The 11,588-nt window shown below is 39.0% G+C and overlaps 1 long non-coding RNA gene across 1 annotated transcript; it reads right to left on the bottom strand.

The window, feature by feature from the left end:
* Positions 1-1,490: 1,490 nt before the first annotated feature.
* On the bottom strand, positions 1,491-3,870 carry LOC145548043 (uncharacterized). The gene is made up of 3 exons (XR_014084331.1): positions 3,527-3,870; positions 3,023-3,122; positions 1,491-2,201 (listed from the first exon to the last, which is right to left on the bottom strand). It is a non-coding gene; the product is annotated as an uncharacterized LOC145548043 (long non-coding RNA).
* Positions 3,871-11,588: the final 7,718 nt, after the last annotated feature.

Raw genomic sequence — 11,588 nt, 5'->3', positions numbered from 1 at the left:
ATATGCTGAGACGTGTAACACTAGCAATGTTTATTTCTTAATTTGATCACCCTAGGTTCAGTTGTTCTTCCATGTTCAAGTGTGTGTATATATATATATATACACACTTATATATATATATATATATATCCTTTAGTAATTCTAGTTTGGTTTTTTCTTTGTTGCCAGTTGTCCCTCATGTCTCCTGTTTCATTGTGTTTTGGATTTCCTCATTCTCCCTGGATTTTGGATTTAGTTTTGTTTCGTTTATTAAAAATAACATCTTCATAAAGTACGTCCACTGCCTGCTGCGTTTGTGTCCACCGCCACATCATGACACAAACCAGATGAAAGAGCCCATCTTTAAATAATTAGTGTAATTGAACAATAAAGATGACGTACATTTTATGAAATAGATCACACTTTAATAAATATTTGTTGTATTTAACATATTTCAGGTATAAGTGAACATGTAATGAAATAGATCCAGTCCTAGAATTTCATGTAATTGAACATTACAGGTTACAAATGTGCTTATCATCTGAGGTAATACATTTTATGAACTTTTTAAAAAATATATTTTTTAAATATAAATTTGGTTAAAAAATATAAAAAGGGGTCAAAATGAAATAAAAATATGCCTCATCTATATGGTCTAGTTAGTAGAATAATTTCACTCAGATTTTGAGATAATGGGGCACACGATTTGGAAGCTATTGAAGAAAATATTTAATATTTAAAATATTGAATATGACAAACATTTTAATAGAGGATAGTGTGCCTCGTGTAATAGCATTAATTACCACTTTTTTGTATCAGTTGGTCACAAGACAAGGCATTTATTTACAGGAGTGTTTAGTTCGGAAATTGACGGTTCCTATGTGAACCTCCGAGCGCTTGAGGACGGACCAGTAAAGAACAGCTGGCCGTCGTTAATACCATAAAAACACCGGTGTTCTGACTAGTTTGTTTTGGTCAGTGGGCTGCAAACATGGCGCCGAGCGACGTAAACGTCATACGCTGTGACGTCAGCTCCAAAGCTCTCATATATGGCGAAGGGCCAAGTGTACAAATTATCTCTAGTGCGTCCTGCCCTGCCCTGACACGCAGCTAAAATCCAGTCATCACCAAATAAAAGTTTTGACCAGGTTTGGGAAATAACCTGACTGTCTGAACTTGGTAAGGAAATAAACCTGGTAATTACAGAGAAAGATACAGTTGATAAAAATTCAAAGAGGGAGGAAGACAGATAAAGATAGAAATGAAGAAGGATAAATAGAGGATGGATAGAGAACATTGTCAAATTTTTCTTCCTTAGGAAAGCTGTTGAATAGGCATATTCAAGATGTTGAAGTATCTCTTTAATAACTACACAGCAAATCCAGGAGGTCCAGATTAACTCTGTCAGATTTGATTTCAACACTTTTAAAGTGTCTATATGGGTCCACACCAGAAAGTGTTAATTTAACTCTTTTTGGAGAATTAGTACCTTAACTCTTATAAAGTGTCAGATATCAAATCTGCTGGAGTTAATCATTTAACACTAACACTAATTCAGTGTTAGATCTTAATATTAACTCTCACAGAGTACTTCTTTAACTTCTTAATAGTTATTTGTAATTAATATTAAATAGGTACTTTATTATTTTGAACTTTTAAAAATTATTTAGAAAATAAACATTTAATAAAGATCCAATGATTTTCTCAAATGCATTTATTTCAAAACGTGCACCATAATTACAAAACATATTACAAGGTGGAATAATGTGCATGTTTCACATGTCACTTTCATTCACATGTTGCTTATTAAAAGGTCTGACATATCAGCTTATCAGCTGTGCAATACAAAATGCAATGTGCTTAATACATTTTTCTTCAATACCATATGCATGAAATTGTTCCACAAGGTGGAGAAAGTAAAGCCTGTATCAATGCATGCAGTTCATGTAATATGATAGAGTACATTTTCTAACAGGTAGATGACTGGATATTACAGTACATAACAGACCAACCTGATAATCAGATCCATCATTTCTTATCCAGTTTCTGTTTCTGTTGATAAGAGTCAGTTCCTCTCTGACTCCACCAGAGAGATGTCCACTCTCTAACAGATTGTCTTCAGATTGTTGTTCTGTTCGTAACGTTTGGTCAGAGACACCAACATGCTCCTCTACTGCATCAGACAGTCTTCAGTCTCTGAGTAGGACAGTCAGTGTTGGTCTCTGGATCATAGCAAACAAAAAACATAACAATGAGGAATGGAACGAAGGAATACATTTTACTACAACATAACAACAAGCCTTGTAAGGTAGTTTAGGCTCAAGGATCAGAGGTGAGCAGAAAATCAGGACCAGCCACCGCTTCAGTTTCTTCCAATTACTTTTTTATTCAGTCTTTGCTCAGACTTCTCCCCAGCATCCAAAAGCTCACTGTTTTTATATACAACTGGCACCACACCTGTGCTTGATTGGACACAGCCACCAAGGAACAGGTCAAAAACATTTACACAAAGAAACACAAAAACTACAAATCAATTTACAAACTCCTACATAATAAAGTTATCTGCAAAATAAATTAAATACAAGATAACTCAAAAGGTTATTTTTAAAAGGAAAAACAAACAATACACAAAAGAAAAACCCTCTAATTGGTAGAACCCAATAAGGTAATCACTGACATCATCCAGCCATTTAACCAGGAAGTACTGGGCCGGCCTCTCCCATACTCCTGCAGATCTACATGGACAAATGATGGTGAGTACAAAGAAAAGTAAATACTCCTTGAAACAACTTCAACCCATAATCCAGAAATAATAACTTTAACCTAAACAGATAGATCTTGCAACATAATGCCAACACAAACAAACCCGGGATAGTAAGTGAAGCAAAATGGCAATGTTTGAATTAATTATTATAACCAAATATAAAAATAAGTGAATGAGAAAGAATACGGGACAAGTGGTGAACACAAACTGAACCACTTTGTCACAAGCCTCAATTACAGAATTACAGAAATGTGGGGTTTCAGAGATATTAACACTTACATAATCATTTTTGGAGCTTGAATCTTCGAAGAATCCATGGAGGGATCAGGAGGGAGAGGTTAGGCTGACGACTGGAGATTCATCCTCAACCAAACTGGTTCTAATATATACAAAAAGACAATAAAAGGATTAAAACATGCTGCAAAACGTATATAAGGAGATACAACACAAAATAATGCTCTCAACGTGGAAAAGCCTTTTACATTTTATCAAAGACAAAAAAATCGATCAGAAAGGTTAATAAATCTGACCGATATGCATTTAAACGTTCAACATCATAAAAAAACATACTCCAGATTATTACGGACCTGTTCAAGTTAGCCAATAATTTGATTAAATGTTCACCGGCTTGATATTTTTCAACACTTATACTCCGCTAACATTTGGCATGCTAAGCTAAAAATGCTAACACCGAGCCGTGTGGCGAACGTGACGTCTATCATACAGGTTGAGCTCAACTCCAAATAATAGTTATAAACCATCTCAGAAAAAAAAATGACTTACCAAGTGCAGTAAATAACTCAGACATGTGGAAAGTAAATAGTCCTGAAATGACTTGGCTTCTGTCGCTTCGCTTCGGTGGGAATCTGTGATTCTGGGCGGAGTCAGTGAATTAACTCCTTCAGTGTTAGAGCCGCTGGTGGAGTTCAGAGTTATTGATTCTATTTTAACACCTCTAGATTTGATATGGAAACACTTTGTTTTAACACTGGATTTTAACTACTAATAATATACACCCCAGAGTTACATAAACAGAATGTGACTCTATAAGTGTAAAAGTCTACTAACACCAAAACATTTAACACTTTTGAATTTACTGTGTACTAAGTATATTTTGTTTGTAGTAATTATCTTTACATTCATTGAAGGTGCACCGGTAGAAATTTTCTGGCCGATCATGATCTTTAAAAATCTGACTTATATATATATAGATATACTACTGTATAATGATGATGATGATTAAGTAATGAAGTAGGGCCCGGAACTTAGCTCAAGCCCAGATGCCCACACCCTCCTAAGTCCGGCCCTGGTAACCGGTGCATCAGGGTAAGAAGAGAGGCAGAAGAAGTGATGCTCCCATCATGCCTCAGGCACTCTGTGGGGCAGCCCTAAAATCTGAGGTTGCTGCTGCTGGTCAGACTCTCCCATCATCAATACAAGAGTTAATGCAACACTGGATGGCAACAAATCTGGGGACATTGCAGAAACTTACAGAAGCAACTTCACAGCAAGTAAGTGCTATACTCAAAGTCAAAGGCGGTCCAGCGAAATTCTAGTGTGTAACTTTGTTTTATTATTTGGTGGTGACTTTTTTTTGCCAGGGTGTGTGTGTGTCTCTTGGTGATGTTATAGCTGAACATATTATAGAGAGATGCCGTTATTGGTACCTCCTCTATATCCTGTTACAGCAACCAACTGATAGCCTCCTTGTTCATCTTGAAGGTTGTTTCTCATCTCATTTCTTTGAGTGTTCATTCCGACAGTGCTTATTACCTCATAAATTAGCAGATGTCAAGCAGGCTACACACTCTCATGCACACAGGTGCTAACACACAATTTAATGGTGAACCATGGTTAACTGACCATGGAGAGCAATCTATTGGTGTAAAGAGTTGGCCAATTGAGTGAAGGTATTAAATAGAGGTGCTTTTTGACATCTATATTAAAATGATGAAGATGACTGCATGTTGACCCTGTTTCTATAAAATGTAGATATTACTTTAGACACACCTCTCGCTATTTTGCACACTTTTGGTCTTGGTCCTTATTCCCATCAACCATTGCTTTCCTGCCCCCTCCCTCCTCTGAGCAATCTTACAACATGCCATGGCAGCACTAATTAGATGAACCGTGTGACAGCTACATTAATGCTCAGACTCATTACCTGGTGACATGAGACATTTCGATTAAATGAGTAGCTTTTTCTTTCTTGCTGCTTTCTTTTGCAGGTGTATTCTGTCTTCATCTGGTCAAACTTGCATAAGCTTTTGTTTCACTAAGGTGAAAACTAGAGGCCGATGTTCATTTTTACAATTATATCTTGATGAACACATCTCCCCCATCCTTGTATCCCTTCTCTATTCTTAGTGAAGGGATAAATGTTTTATCTTCAAGCCGTCATTGTAAAATTTTGAGGTCCTTGCGTCTCTTCAGCTCCATAACATCTTATAGACAGATGTGAGGAGGAGAGGCACAGGAGAAGGGCGCTCTGTGGGGTGGAAGCTCGGCTGAGTATTCTGCAACTGGACAGTGTCCCAAAACATACCAGTAAATCCGCCAAATGGAAAGTTGTAGCCTGGGTGAAAGCCCAAATATTGAACTCATTGAATTGAAACAAGCTGTACCTATAAGAAAACTCAGGTGAGACAGCTACATTAATGCTCATACTCATTAGCTGGGGCCTCATGCTTAAAAGACTGCGCAGTTTTCACACCAAAACTTGGGAGTATGGAGAAATTTAGAAAAGTTCGGCGCACCAAAAAAAAAAACCCGCATGCATAAAGCCGTGCGCACGCATGTGGCCGCGCACCTTTCCTTTATAAATCCTAATTTGCGGGATATGGAGCGCAGCTGTTTGTCCGCCCTGTTGCCACCCATAAATACATATGTAATTAGTATAAATGTCATGATTTATGGTGTGGTTTGGTGAGGTGAGAAGCAGGACGCAGGCAGAAGTGATGAATGATTTAATGATGATCCAACAGAGGCGGCACAGGGAAGCAGACAGACGACATCCGACAAGGAACACAGACAACAGGTGGGGCTAAGTACACACGGGGTAATCAAGGGAACGAGACACACCTGGGACAATCAACGGGGAAGACGCAGAGACGGGAACAGAATCACACAGAAAAAACTCAAAAACAAAACACAGAAACATGGATCACGACAATAAATACCCGGAGGTTTGCCACCACTTGAAGCAATAATCATGGCAACTTCCTTGTTTGTAGCAGTGCAAGTATTTATAATAATAATTATATATTTTATTGATAAGGTGTTTTGAGGGCAAATAATGTCACCTCACAAAAATAAATTTTAAAGAAAAAAAAATCCAAATTAAGATCGCGCAAATACCTGTTTGAACAGTACTGGGTTCAGCCGGGTTAAAGACAGACAGCGTGTCAGAGAGTCCTTTGAGTGGGGAATGTGGAGGTTTATTCTAAATGGTAGAACTCGGTTTATTCTAAATGGTAGAACTCATGCACAAGATTAAGATGCTTTATATCCATAAGGCGCATTCATAAAACTGGCATGGCTCGACTGAAGGATGGCTGAAGCTGGACCGGTACCGGTACCACACGGCTCCTTCTTTAAGTTTTGCTCAGAGATCCAGGATGATCAGTCTGGGTTAATCTAAACGCTCATAAACCATCTTCAACATTTCCCAGCAGAACAACATGACCTCTGACCACGTGCACAAGCCGCGAGGCTTTGCTTGTGCATGTCTCACAAGAAAAGCCTCGCTGTGCTTAGCTTCTATGTGTAAACATGGCATTTTTCATTTCGACTGACTCTCTGCAGAGTATTTCTGAGTTGATTAGTGTAGCATTTCTGCCGGATTTTCACAAAATATCAGCCACGACAATGGACAGGGAAACCAACAAGTTCATGTCATCTTTTTTGAACGACATCAAGGTGTTTGAGCCACGTGATGCCTCCAACATTGTGCGCATCACAGCGAAAAGCTACCGGTTGATGAGGAAAACAGCAGATCCTCACCCTCAGCATAAATATAGCTGTGGACAAGATCACTGATGGCTATTGTTCTTGCAAGGCTGGGTAAGTCGGGCATTCATGGTTTTAAGGGTTTGAATGTGCCTAGGACTTATACATGGTACTCGGTGCTAGCGTGGCTAACACAATTACAGTGTAGTAAAAAGGCTTTTTACCCATGTAAAATAAAATCTTTAATGTATGTCAGATACGGTACACATTGCATTTTGCAAAAGGAGAAGACTCAGCAAACTGCTCCTCCAAGCCGTTCACTGAGCGTTCTGAAGACCTTTGGTTACAGCTTGTCTTTTATTATCAAGCAGAAACAGGGAGAATAGGTAAATAAGACAGCAGAGATAAATTATTACTGCACACAGGCAGTTTCTAAAATAGGGAGTATTCCGGTTGATAAGAAGGCACCTGTGGAAACGTAATTTAAGGTCTGGGAAACACACAGTTAACTGTTTCACATGAAGACACAGGCAGATGGGGCCTCCAGGTCAGTTTATACACATAGAATGAAGAGAACACTTTAAATTGAACATTAGACTGAATATGAACTAAAGTAATAATAAAATACCAAAAAATCTCTAACATTTCCCCCTTTTTATCATTTTACCATGTGTGTAAACTTTATTCAAAAGTCAAGCATAGAAAAGAAAAGAATAGATCCAGCAAGACTTTTTTTTTTCAAATACACAATGAATATATGAATATAATGAAATAGATGGAAAATAAAAGAAACATCAAAAAATCAAATGCAGTTTTCTCATTACAAACAACACTTGTTTTCACATTTTCAGTGCAGGAATCATTCAGCAAATGAATTAATCTGTTTATTGATTACAGAACTTCATCATCAGAAAACAAATCGTCTTCATTTGTGTCATAGGTTATTTTCACCAGCTGATAGCTGATCACAGCAGTGTTAATTGTCTTTAGCATCATGCTTCGAAGGCATGGAATGATGCAACTTGTGAACAGGCAAAAAAGAATCATAACACCCAGAATAGGTGTTCCAAGCTTCAACAGTAAATTCCACCATGGTCCAGAAGTGAGCCAAAGAAAGAAAGTCAGAAGGACGTGATCCTTGCGTTACACTTTCCACATAATGTTTAATTTCCTCCAGTTCATGTAGAGCGTCAGAAATGGTTCCACTAGTTCCTGTTTCGTCAGGAATAAATGTACAGCACGCTGGGCCAATGATTTTATAGACACCTCCCTGAGAGGCTTTGAGGGAGTCCAGTACAACACGGTTTTGCAGAACCATGTTTCTCAGTTCAGTCAGCTCTCTCACGGTGCCGTTGGCCAGCTGGTGTGTGCTGTTGATGAGTCGCAGTAATCCATATCTGTTGATCTCAACATGGTCCTGAATCTCACCTACTCCAACCCATGGAAACATGCCTTGCATAAACTTTTCTCCTCTGCCCCAAATCTTGAACTCCCAAGGAACTCCAGTGTCTGTAGTGAGGCCTCCCCAGCGTTTGACCTCTGGCATAACTGCACGCTTGGAGCGGGCAGCTAGAACGTGTTGTCCTTTCCTGATGAATGCAATCGGGCTGATTAAGGGGACCAAAGCACACAGTCCTCCCCAATATCGTGGCAAGACCATGTAAGCTCCATTTCCACACACGAAGTACCAGTCTGCCATCACCCGTGAACCATAGTCTCCTGGCACTATGGCGCTGCACAGTGTTGTTTCCTGTCATCCTCTCGTCCGATGTGTGATGTTGAAAGTCCTCTCCTGAAGCACGTTGTCACAGTCTGGGTTGTCCTTCCAGACTTTGCAGTCGGGGGTCGCCCTCTGACCCCTGCAGGCAATGCAGTTGATGTAATCCGATGTCGTTTCGCAGTAAGTGTAAACTTTGCTACACAAATTCCAAGGTAACATCCCAAGAGAAACGTGTCCGTTGTTGTAAACGCAGCTCCTCAGAGACCCGGGTTTAGCTCCTGCTAAAGAAATGGTCTACGGTATTTTCCATGCGGTTAGTGGAAACGGTGAAAATGGAAGTACGTCAGCATTAAAGGAACAGTTCATAGATCCAAAAAGCCCTTTCGCGGCATCTCCTGTCCGAAGTAGAACAGAATAATCCTTTTTGCACCATTTGCATCCCTTTGGCATGGGGACGCTGATAGAGACACATCTGTTTGTCATCAGTGATGTGTCAGACCTGAATTGTGTGTGGCAATTGGCAGCTGCGCACACACATAGCAATTCACCTCGTTCTCCTCGTGAGCAGTCCTGTTCATCAGCTGCCACCACAGGTTGGTGCTGTAGTCATGTGGGTGGAAAATGAGGTCACTTCCTCCTCCAAACATCAGACATGCTGCAGTCACAGCACAGTAGAAGATCCATCTGGCATATGGAGTCTCCATTGCTGCTCGGCGCGCAGAGATGTCAAAACCCTCAAACTAAAGAGTGAGGATGCGTCGAGTTTCTTCACTGCCGTTGAGACGAACCGCCCTATTGGTCAGGAACCCCTGTGTAGCCAGGCTTCCCTGCCACTCAGGATTAGCGGTCCAACACTCTCTGCAGCTTGCAGTGACTGAGATGTATCCAGCTGGGTCTTTCAGCAATCTTTACAGCTGTTGGTGTTGTCATCAGCACCTGGAACGGTCCTTCCCACCGTGGACTCGCCCAGTTCTTTCGTTTGATGACTTTAACGTAGACCCAGTCTCCTGGCTCAATGGGAGCGGCCTCCTGCCAAGGAATCTGCCAAGGAATCAGAAGGCAGTAAATTTGTACTGGACACTTCCTTCAGTGTAAGAGTTCCGATCATATAATCTGCTAATGTTTGTTCTTCATCTGCTTTCTGCAAGTCTGGAGCAAACAGAGGCAATCTGTAAGCTCTACCATGAATTATTTCAAAAGCATGATGGAACTATTTCAACTCATTTAGAAAAAGCATCAATCATTTAACAGTATTTGTTAATTCAAAAGTTCATAACAAAAAAATTTATGTAAGAATTTTTTAGTAGTTATATAGTATTGCCTCACCATTTTCCCCTCTCCCCCCTTTTTACACATGGCATTGCCCATGTGTCACAATCACTTTTGCGTCAAATAAAGTCTTTGGGAGGATTAATAGTTAATTCAGGTGAACTCACAAGTTTATTGCTTTTAGAAGATCCTTTAGTAAACAAGTCTTTTAATTACAGGTCTACCTTTTGTTTTTTTGTTAAGTTCAACAGCTTTCAACATTTCTATTTTATTTCTCTAAAATAAAAATGACCATCTTTAATTTAAACCAAATTCAAATCCTCTAATTCAAGATTTTTCTTTTTGAATATCAAACAAATCTAGATTAAAATGTTTTAGACTGAAATCTAGAAAATGTTGCTTTTACTCACAATCATCAGTTTTTAGTAGCCATTTACATCTCCCAGGTTGCTTAAAGTCTCAGACTTTCACTTAACCTTGCATTTCAGACAAGTTAACAATGTACGTTTTTTTTATATTTTATTAAATGGACAATAATTTCATTTGTTACTCAATTTTGTAGGAAAATTTATCACTTCTCATAATAATTTTCATTCATCCCTATATAAAATACACAAACACAAAACCAATTTCAATCAATTTGTAGATTATTTACAGAATTCAACTCTAAGTTAAATGTTTCAGTTAAATGCAAATAAATACTTCATAATATTTCAACACTGCAATGTCAATTATTTTCAACACTTAGAGATGTTTAATTTAGTTCCAAACTAGCATTTATTATAAAGAAAATAAAACATTTGCAAATCATGGTCTCTGGTATGAGACCATGATTTATTAGTTGGTTTATTACACCAACTAATAATTTTTAGTTGGTGAAATTTAGCCGTATCACGCTGTCAGTTTTTTGTTTTTTGTTTTTCTTAACTTTTCGCCATTACAGTTTTTTCCTTCAGTTTCCCAATCTATGGCTCGTGGGCCCTAAGAGGATCACTGGTCCTTCTGTTAAGGACTGAGTTAAGGGGTACAAAATGAACAATTTTATCTAACATTGTACCTAAACCTTCAAACTGTTCTTTTCTAGATAGATAATTCCTATATGCAAACAGGATTAGTGAACACATTCTCTATCACAGCAGTGTGTGTATAACTTATCTTGCATTTCTCTTTTCTGTCTCGCTTCTCGCTTTCCCCTCCTGCTGCTAGCGTCGCTGCAGCTGGTCCTCCCTCCGTCTCTCCTCCAGCTCCCTGTCAGTCCAACTGGCTCTTGTGTTTGATTCTTTTATAAGTTGTCCAGACCGTCCCTTAGTCCATCAATGAAACAAGCGGCAACAGTTCAGTTTGCTTTCTTTTTCTTTAAAACACATTATTTTCCTTCTCCACGCTGATGCCAAAGAGTAAACCAGCGGGGTTGTAAGGGTTCAGTTGCAGCCAAACACGGGGATATACTGTAGTTCCAGTCCAAACGTCCAGCAGGACTCCATACAGTAGTTCTGCTGCGTAGCAGTTCCCAGATGTCCAGGAATTAGGATCAGTGGACACTTTAGTGCCTTCAGTGTCCAGTTGGTAGAAATCGTCCTGTCCTTTATCGCTTCTTTATCAACTGTCCTTGGCTGGTGATGAAGGAGGGACGTCATCTGATCGGCAGGACAGGTCTGAGCTGAGGTCAGAGGTCAGACGCACCGCAGCGAGGCTCAGACAGAGGAAAAGGAAAGAAGCAAATAAGAGTCAATTAGGGTTTGCTTGTCTTTCTGTTCTTTTTTCTTTATACACAAACATTTTCCATATAACTTTTCTTTCTTTTCATCGTATAGTTTTTAGCCACTTATTATCCAACATTTTAAGAAGTCATAAATCTTTTCCTTATTCAAACATATATAAATATGAAACATGTTAAAAGCTGTAGTC

The sequence above is a fragment of the Poecilia reticulata genome, chromosome 17, assembly GCF_904066995.2.
Source record: "Poecilia reticulata chromosome 17, P_reticulata-male-v2, whole genome shotgun sequence".
Classification (NCBI taxonomy): Eukaryota; Metazoa; Chordata; class Actinopteri; order Cyprinodontiformes; family Poeciliidae; genus Poecilia; species Poecilia reticulata.
Note: the sequence above shows the minus strand (reverse complement) of the source record. Positions and strands in the feature narration are given on the sequence as shown.